At 44.5% G+C, this 15849-nt stretch overlaps 1 protein-coding gene across 1 annotated transcript in view; it reads left to right on the top strand.

The window, feature by feature from the left end:
• LOC138258915 (fibrinogen-like protein 1) overlaps positions 1-15849 on the top strand; it is a 98568-nt gene that overhangs the window by 67806 nt on the left and 14913 nt on the right. The window lies entirely within an intron of this gene.

Raw genomic sequence — 15849 nt, 5'->3', positions numbered from 1 at the left:
GGAGAAAAAGAGATGGTACATGTACATAAAAAAATTGAAATAATGGCAAGCAAAAGAGCCGTGAAGGTTATTTATACATTTTATTTATAAATTAGCAGACAAAAAAACCTTTATTAGTGTCTATATGAATAGACTCGGAAAAAGACTATTGAAAGAAAAAGACTGAGGCTTTCAAGTGAGCAGTAATAAGCCGAAGCTAAAAAGACGCAAACTAGATTTCAAAATGCAACGAGGGGGCGAAGTGTTTTAGGCTCAATCTGAATACTGAAGAGCCACATAGCAAATCATTGGTACGGGCAAACCTTGAGCAATTCTTACTGGGCTTAAATGGTAGCAAAGAAAGGATCGTCTATATACAACACATTCATTTTGCGTGAGCGATTTGTGAGTGCACAGATAATATACTGCTATTCATCGAGAGACCATAGCCATTAGGAAAATAAAGTAACATTCTGCCTACTGCTCATACTCACTGAATCCATTCCTAATAAAGTCCATGGTATCCATCCATTTACATTCTCTGAGATTCAAAGAGGCTGAAATGTCTCCACCCCTGAAACTGAGTGTTACTGTCTCTATAACCTTCCATCTCACTCCTTCAGAGGTGTGAATCAGCGCTTCCTAGTGTCCAGTCAGTGGTGCTCTTGGTGTTTCACACCTGATCCTGCTGCGGTTTTATAGCATAGATGCCTTTTCGCTTTGTCCAATATATTGTAAGTTACATGGGCAAATAAGCAAATAATTGACATGCATAGAATTGAAGTTAGTGAAATATTTAGCAACAGAATTCTTGCCTCCATGTTGAAATGATTTAGTCTCAATGCACAGGCCACAAGGCCTGCAGTTTATACATTTAAAGTAACCCACTACTGCGGATAGCTTCCACTGCCAGCAAATAGTGGACTGTAGGGCTTATCAATGAGTGGGTTACGCCATGCTTGCACCAGCTAACATGTGTGGCACAAACCCCTAACTCAATTTTTTGCAGCCACACAAACCCACTTTGCGTGGCTTGGAGTGGCCTCAAAAATACAGAGTAACTCAAGGCAGCCCCAATCGCTGTGTTGCCTTACTCTGCACCAGGAAGGCGTTCCATGGACATTGCATGGGGATCCCCACACAACTTGCATGGTTTTTGACACATTCCGAGATTTACAAGACCTTTTAAACCTGGGAATGTGCCAAAAAGAAATGCCTTCCCAGGAGAGGCGTAACAAGGAGAAATATTGTGCCGAATGCAGCACACATAAAAAGAGGAAACAATCCTGCATGTAACTCAGGCACCCTTACACCATGGTTGGCGCTAGGCAGCAAAAAGGAAAGTCAGGAATGTGCCGTATTGGAGCACAGCAGGGTGACTTACTGCAATGCCTTGCGCCACAAAGCCCATAAATATGGGCCTGTGTTTTTACAGGTAGCAGTGACCATACCACACAATCTATTTTTTTTTGCCTCTTTAAAAGGCAAACTAAGGTTTGTTCTCACCAGACTGTCCCTACTGGAGCCGAATCACGACTGAGTTGCATATGGCTAGGTTCAATCTGAGGTGGCATGTTGGACAAAACAATGGTGGGCTTGGATGTGGCCCAAGTAATTACCAGTGGCTGAGATTAATTCAAGCATTGCACCTATCATTTTAGGTCGAGCGTAAGCGTACGACCTCTTGTATAATTTTAAGTATACTTCTTCTGTGGGCTTCCAGCTATTTAATTTGTTAGTTTTAGTGTCATTTAAAAATCCTTGCTTGCTAGCGGTCAGTCATGCCTCTTTGTCCTGCCTTCTTCTGTGTGGGAGCGGGGACCAACTACTGTATAGTTACGCTTTGTCCTGTTTATCTGGTCTGTAGGGGACTTTTTTTAAACTTTGTTTCCTGCTCCTGTCCAGGGAAGCTTCCCTTTTCATTTGCAGAGCATGTTTCCTCTGAGCTTAGCTGTAAACAAGGCTATAAATCAGACTATCTTGGTCACATTTGGTCTTTGTGGACCTTCTGCACCCTCTCTGTGCTGCCTGGCTCCCGCCCTTCCTTGGCTTGCATTTTCTTTACCAAGTGTGCCTGCCTGCGTGCTGAGAGCAAAGGCAGAGGATCCCTTGTAGTTGCTTATAGCCTAGGCACCCAGCTCTACCAGGGCTCCACAATCCTTAGAGACAGTGCCCACTTCTGCTCCATACTGGGATCCCACTCGCAGCTCCATCAGTGCACTGCGGTTCGCACACTCCTAGCCGTCACCCATGCCAGTGCCAGGAACCTCACACACTCTGCCTGCCAGAGCACCTCAGTTCTCGCAGTCAGTACACTCTGCTGCTCCAGTACTGGGACCTCTGTTGCAGCTCCATTAGTGCACCGCAGTTCACACAATCCAAGCCCTCAACTGTGCCGGTGCTAGGAACGCCACACACGCTGTCTGCCAGAGCACCTCAGTTCTTGCAGTCAGTACACTCTGCTTCTCCAGTACTGGGACTTCAGAAGCAGCTCCATCAGTGCACCGCAGTTCACACACTCCAAGGCCTCAGGTGAGCCAAGCCAGGAACCCCACACACGCTGCCTGCCAGAGAACTTGAGTTCTTACATTCAGTACACTCTGATGCTCCAGTATTGTGACCTCGGGCGCAGCTCCATCAGTGCACTGAGGTTCACACACTGCAAGCCCTCAGCCGTGCCAGTACCAGGAACCCCGTACACGCTGTCTGCCAGAGCACTTCAGTTCTTGCTGGCAGTACACTTTACTGCTCCAGTACTGGGACCTTAGTGCACTGCAGATCCCACACTCCAAGCCCTAAGCCGTGCCAGTGCTAGGAGCCCCACACACGCTGTCTGCCAGAGCACCTCAGTTCTTACAGTCAGTACACACTGCTGTTCCAGTACTGGGACCTCAGGCTCAACTCCATCAGTGCACCTCAGTTCACACACTCCAACCCCCTCAGCCGTGCTTGTGCCAGAACCCCAAACTCTGCCTGCCAGAGCACCTCAGTTCTTACAGTCGGTAAACACTGCTGTTCCAGTACTTGGACCTTGGGCGCAGCTCTGTCAGTGCACCTCAGTTCACACACTCGAAGCCCCTCAGCCGTGCCAGTGCCAGAACCCAACGCACGCTGTCTGCCAGAGCACTTCAGTTCTTACAGTCAGTACACACTGCTGTTCCAGTACTAGAACCTTGGGTGAAGCTCTAGCAGTACAACTCAGTTCTACCCCGGCGAGGTCACGTCCTTTCCTATACTGGGGCCCCAGACACATACAGTTCCATTACAGCAGCTCAATTCTAATATCCAGTCCCACTGCCAAGCCAATACTGGACCCAAAAGAGCAAAATACAGCACAGCCAGTGCACCTCAAGTCTCACGTCCAACACCACTGTTGATGGGAACCACCACAGCTCCCCCAGAATCCATCAATTCTACCATTCAGTGCACATTTCTTCTCAGTACTAAGGCGCACAGACAGGCCCTTCAGGGCTCCCCGCTTCTGTGGCTCAGAGGCAATGCCACTCCCATACTGGGCCCCACTCGCAGCTTCACCAGGGCACCTCCAGGCTAACACTGGGCAACAGTGGCACGCCAATACTAGGTTCCACACATAGCTCCATTAATATACTTCCCTTCTGACCTTGTGTGCCCGTTACTATTCCAGTACTGCAGCCCACATGCAACTCTGTCAGTGCACCTTGACCCTAATCTGCAGCGCCCCATTATTCCAATGCCAGGAATTACACTGCACTCTCTTCCTCATTCCTCAGCCACTGCCTTTCTGTTATTCCAGCACTGGGCCGGGACACAGCTCTGTCTATACCCTCAATCCTAATCTGAAGCACCCCAACATTACTGTATTGGGGTTCACCTACACCTCTGTTAATGCACCTCCTGCTTTTCTGTAGTGCCCCCTGTTGTTCCACACTCTGACTTCTGTTTGAGGATGTGGGGGAGCCAATCAAATATATTCTTAGCTGCCATCTTTATTTGGGAGGGTCTGTTTCACCTATCTCACTCTGTTCTTTCCTTTACTCTGTTTACTCTCAGTGTTTTCTTTCTCCCCTACTTTTCTCTTTCCAGTTCTTAAAATCCACACGTTAACAGTTTCACTCTTTCTTTCAACTGTTTATTTCTCCTCCTCTCCCTTTTTTTATTTCCCTCTTCCTCTTGCTTCCTCCTCTTTCAAACTCGCACAAACGTGGTTATTTCTTTCCTTTTTCGTTCCTCTCTTTTTTCTTCGTCAGACGTTCATTCTTTCACTATATTTTTCTCTTACCTTCATTTTTTCTTTGTCTTTTTTTTTTGCTTGTTCCTTAGACTTGGTATGCGTTCTATTCCTTCCTTTTTTGGTGTTTTTCTTATCTTTATCTGTCAATTCACGATTTACTATAAATCCTTCTTTTTCCTTTCTGCATGTGGAAGCCACAAGTTAGTTGTCGGGACCTGAAGTGTCAAAGTGTTTTTTTTTTCCATTCTGTGTCTGTAGGAAATGTGTCAGTACATAAATGCCCTGGTTCGTTCGCTGCTTTTTTCTCTCACCATCTCTATTGTTTTCTCTAATGTTCATTTTTCTCTTTCTTTTCATACTTCTTTCATTATTTGTTCCTCTTTATCTTTCGTCCGCTAGCTTCCTTCCCTTTTTTCTTTTGCCTCGCATGTTTGCTCTATTTCTTCTGTTAGTTGTGTTTTAATTTTCTCGTTCTTTCTTTTATTTCTTTGCAACCCCTTCTTTCGCTTCTCATTTTTTTGCCCATCCGCTTTCTCACCTGAGGCCTACTTTTCAATGGAGCAACAGGTGCAGTGGCACCGGGGCCCAGAGACCTATGGACCTCACTCAACTCTAATTACTGCTGTATTTTCCTACTAAAACTGCAGTCAATCATTTTCCTTTCTTACCCCAGGTCCCATGGCACCGTTCCTACGCCACTTGTCCTCTCCATCTTTACTCCTGACTCCCTCTTTCCTTTCACCCTCCAATCCATCCCATGGTGTTTTGAGCATTACACTCTACTGCCAAAAGTTTATTTCTGATAAAGGTTTATATGATAATTGTATATGCTTTAAGATAGAGGAAGAAGGTAAATGGAAGTGATTTAGTTAAATGCTGGGCCTCTGGAATTACATGGCAGGAAAAGTTGAAATCATGAGGCAGGGTTGACCAATTTATGTGCCAATAGCTCTAACTCAAGAAAATGCGAGACCTATTGCATTGCAAATGGTTGTTTTTTTGTATTTCCTAACAGGAACATGTGCTCTTTAACTGCAAACCCTATCACTCCCTGATTGTTTAAAAGGATGATACATGAAGGAGATTACTGGGAGATCCATGGCCGAGGCTGCGGCATGCACTGAATCCAATTTCTAAGGAGACAACCAAACTATGGGCCTGATGTAGATCTTGGCGGAGGGAATACTCCATCACAAATGAGTCGGATATCCTGTCCGCCTTATTACGATCTCTATCGGATATCATGGGATCGTAACATGACGGACGGGATATTCTTCAGGTCTGTGACAGAGTATTTCCTGCCACCAAGATCTGAATCAGGCCCTATGTGTGCTTCATAAAAGTTCTCAAAATCGAACTGGCCTGAAGTGTGCAACCAATGGAAGAATATTAGGCTGGGGAGCTCTGGCGCTGACTCGACTCCAGATCCCTTCATTGACTCAATATCCAGACCTTTACTCACTTACAGCACTCTGGACCATCTAAATGCTGGCATAAGGCGCTTTTATAAAACGGCAACATCAAAGTGACACCCGGGCGCTGAGCCCACTGAGCTGCTTTCCCAGCATACAATGAGACAGGTCAGTAAAACATAGGGATGGTGCTGAGGATGTCAGAATCACAACTGAATTTGAGTATGGAAGGGCCAGGGCGATGCACGTTGGCTCCAGTGGGCAGAGGCTGTGAGTCTTGGGGGGCGGGGGGGTGGTAGACAGAGCAGTGAGCTCGAAAGACTCTCAAGGATTGGTACCCAGCACTTCCCAGCCTCTACATCAGACACCTCGGAGGCATTTTGGGCTGAGGGAAGTGCAGATCAAAGGCGCTCTGGAGTGCAGAATTTTAAAGATGAAGTGAGGATTAGGATGAGAAGGAACATCAAAGGAATGCAAAGAAAACAAAATTCCACCGTGGCTCCAATGACAGGGTTAGGCTGTCTCTGTGCTCCAGCGGACAGGTGCAGTCAGTGCCTGCAGGTCTGTCTGCTGATGGGACTGAGCTGCAGTCTAGGTAAGACTGATGTGCATGTATGAGCACAGTAGTGCAGGCCGTAGCAGGGCCCCTCTGCTTCTAATAGGACAGAACCAGCTCTCCCAAGCAGGGCAGGTGCCCTTTTAATGAGTCCAGGGCAGGTGTCTTTTTAATGAGTCCAGGGCAGGTGAACTTTTAATGAGTCCAGGGCAGGTGTCTTTTTAATGAGTCCAGGGCAGGTGTCTTTTTAATGAGTCCAGGGCAGGTGTCTTTTTAATGAGTCCAGGGCAGGTGTCTTTTTAATGAGTCCAGGGCAGGTGAACTTTTAATGAGTCCAGGGCAGGTGAACTTTTAATGAGTCCAGGGCAGGTGCCCTTTTAATGAGTCCAGGGCAGGTGTCTTTTTAATGAGTCCAGGGCAGGTGCCCTTTTAATGAGTCCAGGGCAGGTGAACTTTTAATGCCCTTTTAATGAGTCCAGGGCAGGTGTCTTTTTAATGAGTCTAGGGCAGGTGCTCTTTTAATGAGTCCAGGGCAGGTGTCTTTTTAATGAGTCCAGGGCAGGTGAACTTTTAATGAGTCCAGGGCAGGTGTCTTTTTAATGAGTCCAGGGCAGGTGAACTTTTAATGAGTCCAGGGCAGGTGAACTTTTAATGAGTCCAGGGCAGGTGCCCTTTTAATGAGTCCAGGGCAGGTGTCTTTTTAATGAGTCCAGGGCAGGTGCCCTTTTAATGAGTCCAGGGCAGGTGAACTTTTAATGAGTCCAGGGCAGGTGAACTTTTAATGCCCTTTTAATGAGTCCAGGGCAGGTGTCATTTTAATGAGTCTAGGGCAGGTGCTCTTTTAATGAGTCCAGGGCAGGTGTCTTTTTAATGAGTCCAGGGCAGGTGTCTTTTTAATGAGTCCAGGGCAGGTGTCTTTTTAATGAGTCCAGGGCAGGTGAACTTTTAATGAGTCCAGGGCAGGTTTCTTTTTAATGAGTCCAGGGCAGGTTTCTTTTTAATGAGTCCAGGGCAGGTGAACTTTTAATGAGTCCAGGGCAGGTGAACTTTTAATGAGTCCAGGGCAGGTGCCCTTTTAATGAGTCCAGGGCAGGTGTCTTTTTAATGAGTCCAGGGCAGGTGCCCTTTTAATGAGTCCATGGCAGGTGAACTTTTAATAAGTCCAGGGCAGGTGAACTTTTAATGCCCTTTTAATGAGTCCAGGGCAGGTGTCTTTTTAATGAGTCTAGGGCAGGTGAACTTTTAATGAGTCCAGGGCAGGTGTCTTTTTAATGAGTCCAGGGCAGGTGAACTTTTAATGAGTCCAGGGCAGGTGTCTTTTTAATGAGTCCAGGGCAGGTGAACTTTTAATGAGTCCAGGGCAGGTGAACTTTTAATGAGTCCAGGGCAGGTGCCCTTTTAATGAGTCCAGGGCAGGTGTCTTTTTAATGAGTCCAGGGCAGGTGCCCTTTTAATGAGTCCAGGGCAGGTGAACTTTTAATGAGTCCAGGGCAGGTGAACTTTTAATGCCCTTTTAATGAGTCCAGGGCAGGTGTCTTTTTAATGAGTCTAGGGCAGGTGCTCTTTTAATGAGTCCAGGGCAGGTGTCCTTTTAATGAGTCCAGGGCAGGTGTCTTTTAATGAGTCCAGGGCAGGTGTCTTTTTAATGAGTCTAGGGCAGGTGCTCTTTTAATGAGTCCAGGGCAGGTACCCTTTTAATGAGCCCAGGGCAGGTGTCCTTTTAATGAGTCCAGGGCAGGTGTCTTTTAATGAGTCCAGGGCAGCTGTCTTTTTAATGAGTCCAGGGCAGTTGTCCTTTTAACGAGTCCAGGGAAGGAGTCCTTTTAATGAGTCCAGGGCAGGTGTCTTTTAATGAGTCCAGGGCAGATGTCTTTTTAATAAGTCCAGGGCAGGTGTCATTTTAATGAGTCCAGGGCAGGTGTCTTTTTAATGAGTCCAGGGCAGGTGCCCTTTTAATGAGTCCAGGGCAGGTGTCTTTTAATGAGTCCAGGGCAGATGTCTTTTTAATAAGTCCAGGGCAGGTGTCATTTTAATGAGTCCAGGGCAGGTGTCCTTTTAATGAGTCCAGAGCAGGTGTCTTTTTAATGAGTCAAGGGCAGGTGCTCTTTTAATGAGTCCAGGGCAGGTGTCTTTTTAATGAGTCCAGGGCAGGTGTCCTTATAATGAGTCCAGGGCAGGTGAACTTTTAATGAGTCCAGGGCAGGTGCCCTTTTAATGAGACCAGGGCGGGTGTCCTTTTAGTGAGTCCAGGGCGGGTGTCCTTTTAGTGAGTCCAGGGCAGGTGTCCCTTTAACGAGTCCAGGGCAGGTGTCTTTTTAATGAGTCCAGGGCAGGTGTCTTTTTAATGAGTCCAGGGCAGGTGTCTTTTTAATGAGTCCAGGGCAGGTGACCTTTTAATGAGTCCAGGGCAGGTGTCTTTTTAACGAGTCCAGGGCAGGTGTCTTTTTAATGAGTCCGGGGCAGATGTCCTTTTAATGAGTCCAGCGCGGGTGCCCTTTTAATGAGTCCAGGGCAGGTGTCTTTTTAATGAGTCCAGGGCAGGTGCCCTTTTAATGAGTCCAGGGCAGGTGTCTTTTTAACGAGTACATGGCAGGTGTCTTTTGAATAAGGCCAGAGCAGATGTCCTTTTAATGAGTCCAGCGCGGGTGCCCTTTTAATTGGTCCAGGGCAGGTGCCCTTTTAATGAGTCAGTGCCAACACTTTTCAAGAGAGCATCTATACATGTGTTGGGTTAATGTCTCTACTTATCTGTGGACTGCTGTGTCCCGCTGCACATGTGCTCTATATCTGATGGGACAGTAGAAACGTATCTCTTCATCCGTTCTCTATGCTTAATTTGATAGCACCCCACCCATTTGCAGCCGCGCTGCTATTTTCATTGGAACAGTACTATGGGACATATTTACAAGCCCCTTGCGCCACTTGAGCATGATTTTTTTTTATGCTGATGTGGCGTTAAGGAGGCATTTTCATTGTGCCATATTGTAGTGTCCAATAGAGGACAGAAGAAGAAGGGAAATACTTTCCTTTGAAGAGTTTATTTTCAAAGAATCAGGACCCATGAAGAATCGCTGCTTACCAGATGAAGAGGAGGAACGGTCTGCCTTTACCTGGCAACCAGGATTCTACGCGAGAACATTACATACATCATAGTCACATAAACATTCCACAAGTTAGAAATAGAAAAGAAATTACAAATGTGGATACTACAACACCCCTTTCCCATAAAACAAATCAAGTTAAATCGTAGTCTTGGAGCCGTACAGGTAATTTACAAACTATTTTGCTATTAATAACTTCAGGTACATTTTGAGTATTCTCTGCATTGGAATAAGATGAAGAAGAAACAAAATCATCACAAGTGCGTTGAACAACCTCTGAGGTGTCTCCTTTGGAAGAAACACCTTCTGTCACATTCAAGTTACGACATGAGTTCTATTATATACCTGTGCCTGTTCATGAGAAATGGGAAAAAGTCTAGACTTATTCCACCAACCTTTGTCACGTACTAGGCCAGCATTTTTAGTGACCTTGCCAATCCTAAGAGGATGAGTAAATATAGATTCCCCTTTCTTCACCTTAAAAGGTTCTTAATAAGAACCCAATCTCCCATACATAATTCCCTATCCTTAGTATGCTTTAAGAAATTGAAATATTCTTTTTGTTTCCTCTGTCTGTTTTCTACTACTTCCCTGGCGGAGATTGCAGAACTATTATGTTTAGGGATCGAAAAATGCAAAGAGTCTAGCCAACTGGATACTCCCCTTGATCTGTACGTTTCTGTACAGTATTCCAATGTTTGTCAGAAACCAAGCATTGGGGGCACAAATTAATAACATTCTCAACCTGCTTATTCATGGACGGCCACCAATAATGTTCCCTCAACTTTCTGCAAGTGGCAGTGATGCCCAAATGACCTTCATGAGCTAGTTTTATAATTCTATCCCTCCAGCTAATGGGAGGAATAAAACAGCCGTTGCAAACGCAAATATCATTTTCGCAAGATAATTCTGATGAAATTTGGGCAAACGGTTTTAAACCATCAGGGATGCTACGAATTGGGGACCAACCTTTCTTTAAAAAATCCATAACTTTCACTAAAATGTAATTGTGTGCGCTAGCATTCACCCATTCAATCTTGGAAACTGAACCATTAAGATCACTAACTGTATAAATAACAGCAACAACACATTCATATTCCTCCTGGATACTTTCTGGAAGAGGTAGGGGCATACGTGAAAGACAATTAGCCTGAAAATTCTTCCCTCCTTGAATGTACTTAATAGTGAAGTCATATTCTTGCATTTTGGAAACTAAACGTACGAGACCAGCGGAAGCCTTGCCTTGCCCATCACCACTAAATAAAAATACGAGAGGTTTGTGGTCAGTGTGTATTTCAAATGAATTACCCCATAAATATGTTTTGATTTTTTGAACAGCCCAAACACAAGCTAGCGCTTCCCTTTCTATGGTACTGTAGTTAGTTTCTGCTTCTAACAGAGCTCTGGAAGCAAAAGCTATGGTGATGAGTTTGCCATTAACAGATTGATTGAAAACTGCTCCGATGCCTTTCGCACTAGCATCAACAGCGATGATGCATTTCCCTTCAGGAATGAAGGGGCTTAAGGCAGGAGCATCACAAACAAGATCCTTTAGCTTAGTGAATGCTGAATCAATTTCAGAGGTCCAAGTAAATCTAGCACCCTTCTTCAATAAATTCCTTAATGGCTGTACCACCATGGCATACTCAGGTACAAAAGGGGCATCGTACTCGCATAAACCTAAAAAAGACCTGAGAGTATCTTTATTATCAGGAGCCGGTGCCTTAAGAATTGCTTCTAAGTTGCAGAATTTAGGTTTAATACCTTCAGCAGAGATGGTGTGCCCTAAGTAATCCAATTGTTGGACTAAAAACTTGCATTTTTCTGGCTTAATCGTTACACCAGTGTCCTCCAATATACGTAATATGTTATCCAAAATTTCAAAATGTTGTTCTTCGGTATCAGTAAAAATAAGAATATCATCCTGAAACGCCTGAACATTAATCATATTAGAGAACAGAACATCCATAGCCTTTTGAAAAACACTTGCAGCAGAGGCAAGCCCAAAAGGAAGTCTGAGATATTTGTACGCTCCAAAAGGTGGTACAAAGGTGGTGAGTTCTTGAGATTCCACACTCAATGCTATTTGATGATAAGCTGAGTGCAAATCGATTTGCGAAAAATATTTTGCACTTCCAATATTGGCTAAAATTTCTTGAATGCGTGGTAATGGATAGCAGTCAATGATAATATTATTGTTTAAGGATCTCAAATCAACACAGAGACGGAGCTCTCCAGACTTTTTTGGGCTAAAACAATAGGTGAAACCCACTCTGAAGAGTCTGTGGGAGAAATAACTCCTTCTTTAGTAAGAACCCCCAGGAGTTTTTTTTAATCATTTCGTACACTGATGGGTACTGGTCTCACCTTATGCTTTACAGGAACGGCATTTTTCTCCAACCTGATGACATGTCCAAAACCCTTCATAGATCCTATCTCATCTCTAAAAAGATTAGGAAACTTAGAAATCAGTATGGGTAGAACATCACCCTCAATATCCAAGGATAAAACGGGCATACTTCCCAAAACAATGGGATTATCTTCACCAGGTTTTAGTTGTAAACCTAATTTGGCTAAATTCATCCAACCTGCTAAATCTCTGCCATCTACAGCAACATACACCTTAGTCCAGGTGTCCCTAACAAGGATGTTAAGATGTGCAGGAAAATAACCTAATAACTCAATTTCCTTGTCCCCAAACGCTTTAGGGTTAACGTCTGGTTGCTGCAATATGATAGATCCATGCCACAATGAGAAGAACATTTTATCTGCCAAAACCGTAAAAGGTGCTCCTGAATCTGCCGTCACAGTAATGGATTTACCGTTAATGAGATCTTGACACATGGGACCTTTAACCTTAATTTCTTTTCGAACATTTTGAATGGTGAGAAGCACATTCGAAAATGTATTGGTGCACTCCTGAATATCACTATTATGATCATCACTAGGAACATTAACATTGTGTATTCTGACTGACCCAGCAGGATGAGACTTACAGACAGCTTTAAAATGCCCCATTTTACTACACCTAGTGCACTTCTTACCAATAGCTGTACATGTGGAACTATTGCCTAAATGATTTTTGGAACCACAATGATAACATATAGACTGTTTTTGTCTGTTTTTAGTTGTCCTCATAGTTATGGCAAATACAGAATTATTCTCAGAAATATAGGAAACTGGTGAGAGACCTTCATGACTATCCATAGCCTGAGTAGAGATTATAGATCTTTCTATACTTTTAGCAATGTCTATGACTTCAGATAATGAAGGGTTCCTGCAAGTGAGTAATCTTTGTTGCATTTTTTTAGAAAAACAATTAAAGACGAATTGATCTCTGATATACGTGTCTACACTACTTTAAAATTCGCAAGATGAAGCTAAAATGCACAAAGCAGCTGTGTATTCCTCGACTGACTCCTCAGGAAACTGCTTCCATTTAAAAAAAACTGTGTCTTTCTAAGGGTACACTGGCCTCATCAGAATACTGTTATTGAAATCTTTCCTTGACTTCTAAATATACGTCCCAGTCACCATCCCGACCAGGATTAGTTATCAGAGGAAGATTGTTAAAAAACTTTTTGTCCCTCAATGCCTAAATGACTAAATAACAAGGCCAATTTCCTGGCAGGACTGTAGTGGAGGGCATCAATAGCTAGTAAATAGTTCTCAAAAATACGTACCCATTGCTTCCATTTGATTTCAGGTTTGTCAGATTTTTGCAAAAATGGTGGTGGATGTATCACATTTACATTGGTAGCCATGATATAGGTACATAACAAAAGCCAAAATGAAAAGAAATTATGCAACACAAAAGGAGCCAGCAATTATAACACACAAGAAAATAAAATTGCAAAGATTAAGTCGAAGCAGGACAAATGTATATCTTAATCAAGATAAAATATGAAGTTTAGTATGGTGTGCGCATCACCGCATTGTTAAAAGTAATTAATAAATAGTTATCCACAAGGTTTGTATGGTGTGCGCGTCTCCCCGCTGTTAAATGTTCTCCACAAAGCAGACAACAAAACAGGGGTTCACCTGTAAGGACGATATGCAGCCGATAAAAACAGGGATTCAATTTAAAGGGCAATGTCCCTTTAAATCCAATCACGTAACTGCCGGCCGCAAATTGGAAGAAACATGCGCCGAAACAAACACGCAGAAGGCAGCAGTGACAGCGCCACAGTGCGCGAGGAAACAACGCGCAAAAGAGCAGCAGTGGCAGCGTTACTGTGTGCGTGAAAGCAGCAGAGCGCGGCATAACACACAGCGCGCGAAGAGAAACAGCTCTTGGAGAGAACGTGGGTTACACGTTGAATGAGGCAGTGTCTGCCAGAATACCAGAACAAGGTAAAAAGACAGTCCTGCGCCAGGCTCTTCTAATACATCGAAGTTGAAAACATTAAAGAGTCACAGTTATGAAGGGAAAACCTTTATTTGTTTTTCCTTAAAAAAAACCTGCAGTCAGAAACGAAATCCTGTGGGTCCCGGAACACGACTGCAGGCAGAAGGAATAGAGATACCCCACTCCTGGTACCAAAATGTAGTGTCCAATAGACGACAGAAGAAGAAGGGAAATACTTTCCTTTGAAGAGTTTATTTTCAAAGAATCAGGACCCACGGACAACCACTGCTTACCAGACGAAGAGCGGGAACGGTCTGCCTTTACCTGGCAACCAGGATTCCACGCGAGAACATTACATACATCATAGTCACATAAACATTCCACAAGGTAGAAATAGAAAAGAAATTACAAATGTGGATACTACACATATTTACAAAGTGGCGCAATGTGCCACATTATGCCTGGCATAATGTATGAAAGAGGGGCATTCCCCCATTAGGTGGCCCAGAAAAAAGTTGCAGTGAAATTTACAAGATTTCACTGCTCCATTTTCAATGCCTGCCTTAAGCAGGTTTTAAAGTGATGCCCCCATTATATTCAATGGGCCTCCCTTGACTTTGATGGATTAGCGCCATCAAGTTTGACGCTAATCCACCAAACAGCCACAATAATGTAAAAATCTTTTACCCTATTGGCCTAACGTGTGCAATGGTAAATACAGCACACACATGTTGTGGTCGGGGTGGGCGCAAGAAAAGTGGCGCATCATGTATGATGCACCACTTTCTTGTAAATATGCCCCTAAATATCTCAGCAAAGATTGGCCAAATACATTTTACATGAGAACACCCCCTGATCTCAGCATGACTACTGTGATTTGTTTGGGACAGAGTCAGGAAGCCTTCTCCACTTGTAATGTGACAGCACTCACACTTTGTATCAAACTTACACAGAACAGAATACAACCACTTTAATTGGGAAATGTTATTTTTTTTTCCAACAAGACTCTATACTTTAATTTAAACAGATTTACCACTGTCAGTCGTATTTTTAATGGGGCAGTACGTGACGTCCTGACCTTGACACTGTATATGTGCACATTTCTCAGGACTGATGCTCCTATGTGAGGGGCCCGTAGCGCCACACCTTAGCAGAGAAGCCATGCTTTCAGTGGGGCAGTGTCAGCACATCTCAGTAGAACTGCTGTCATCGTAATGGGACAGTGCCAGCACTTACTAGCAGGGCGTGCATACTTTCAGTGGGGGAGTGCCAGCAGATCTCAGAAAGATTGCTGTTCTATTAGTGGGACAGTGGCAAGGCTTAGCAGCAGGACTGCAGTGCAAGCACGTCTCAATAAGGTTGTTATCCTTGCAGTAGGACAGTGCCAGCTCCTAGCAGGAGAGCTTCCATACTTTCAGTGGGGCAGTGCAAGCATGTCTCAATAAGGTTGTTATCCTTGTAATGGGACAGTGCCAGCTCTCAGCAGGCGAGCTTCCATACTTTCAGTGGGGCAGTGCAAGCACGTCTCAATAAGGTTGTTCTCCTTGCAGTGGAACAGTGCCAGCTCTCAGCAGGCGAGCTTACATACTTTCAGTGGGGCAGTGCAAGCATGTCTCAATAAGGTTGTTATCCTTGCAGTGGAACAATGCCAGCTCTCAGCAGGCGAGCTTCCATACTTTCAGTGGGGCAGTGCAAGCATGTCTCAGTAAGGTTGTTATCCTTGTAATGGGACAGTGCCAGCTCTCAGCAGGCGAGCTTGTATGGGACAGTGCCAGCTCTCAGCAGGCGAGCTTCCATACTTTCAGTGGGGCAGTGCACGCACTTCTCAGTAAGGTTGTCATCCTCGTAATGGGACAGTGCCAGTGCTTAGCAGGACAGTTTCCATACTTTCAGTGGGGCAGTGCAAGCACTTCTCAGTAAGGTTGTTATCCATTTAATGGGACAGTGCCAGTGCTTAGCAGGAGAGCTTCCATACTTTCAGTGGGGCAGTGCAAGCACTTCTCAGTAAAATTGTTATCCTTGTAATGGGACAGTGCCAGCTCCTAGCAGGACAGCTTCCATACTTTCAGTGGGGCAGTGCAAGCACTTCTCAGTAACATTGCTATTTTTGTAATAGGGCGAAGCCAGTCTCAGCAACTAACAAACACAAATGATGGACGGAATGTGGAACCAATCAAACATTCACCCTGAGTCTCAGCAGCTGGGCATCTATTATTGAAATGGCATAGTCCAAGCACTTC

Source organism: Pleurodeles waltl, chromosome 9 (genome assembly GCF_031143425.1).
Source record: "Pleurodeles waltl isolate 20211129_DDA chromosome 9, aPleWal1.hap1.20221129, whole genome shotgun sequence".
Taxonomy (NCBI): Eukaryota; Metazoa; Chordata; class Amphibia; order Caudata; family Salamandridae; genus Pleurodeles; species Pleurodeles waltl.
Note: the sequence above shows the minus strand (reverse complement) of the source record. Positions and strands in the feature narration are given on the sequence as shown.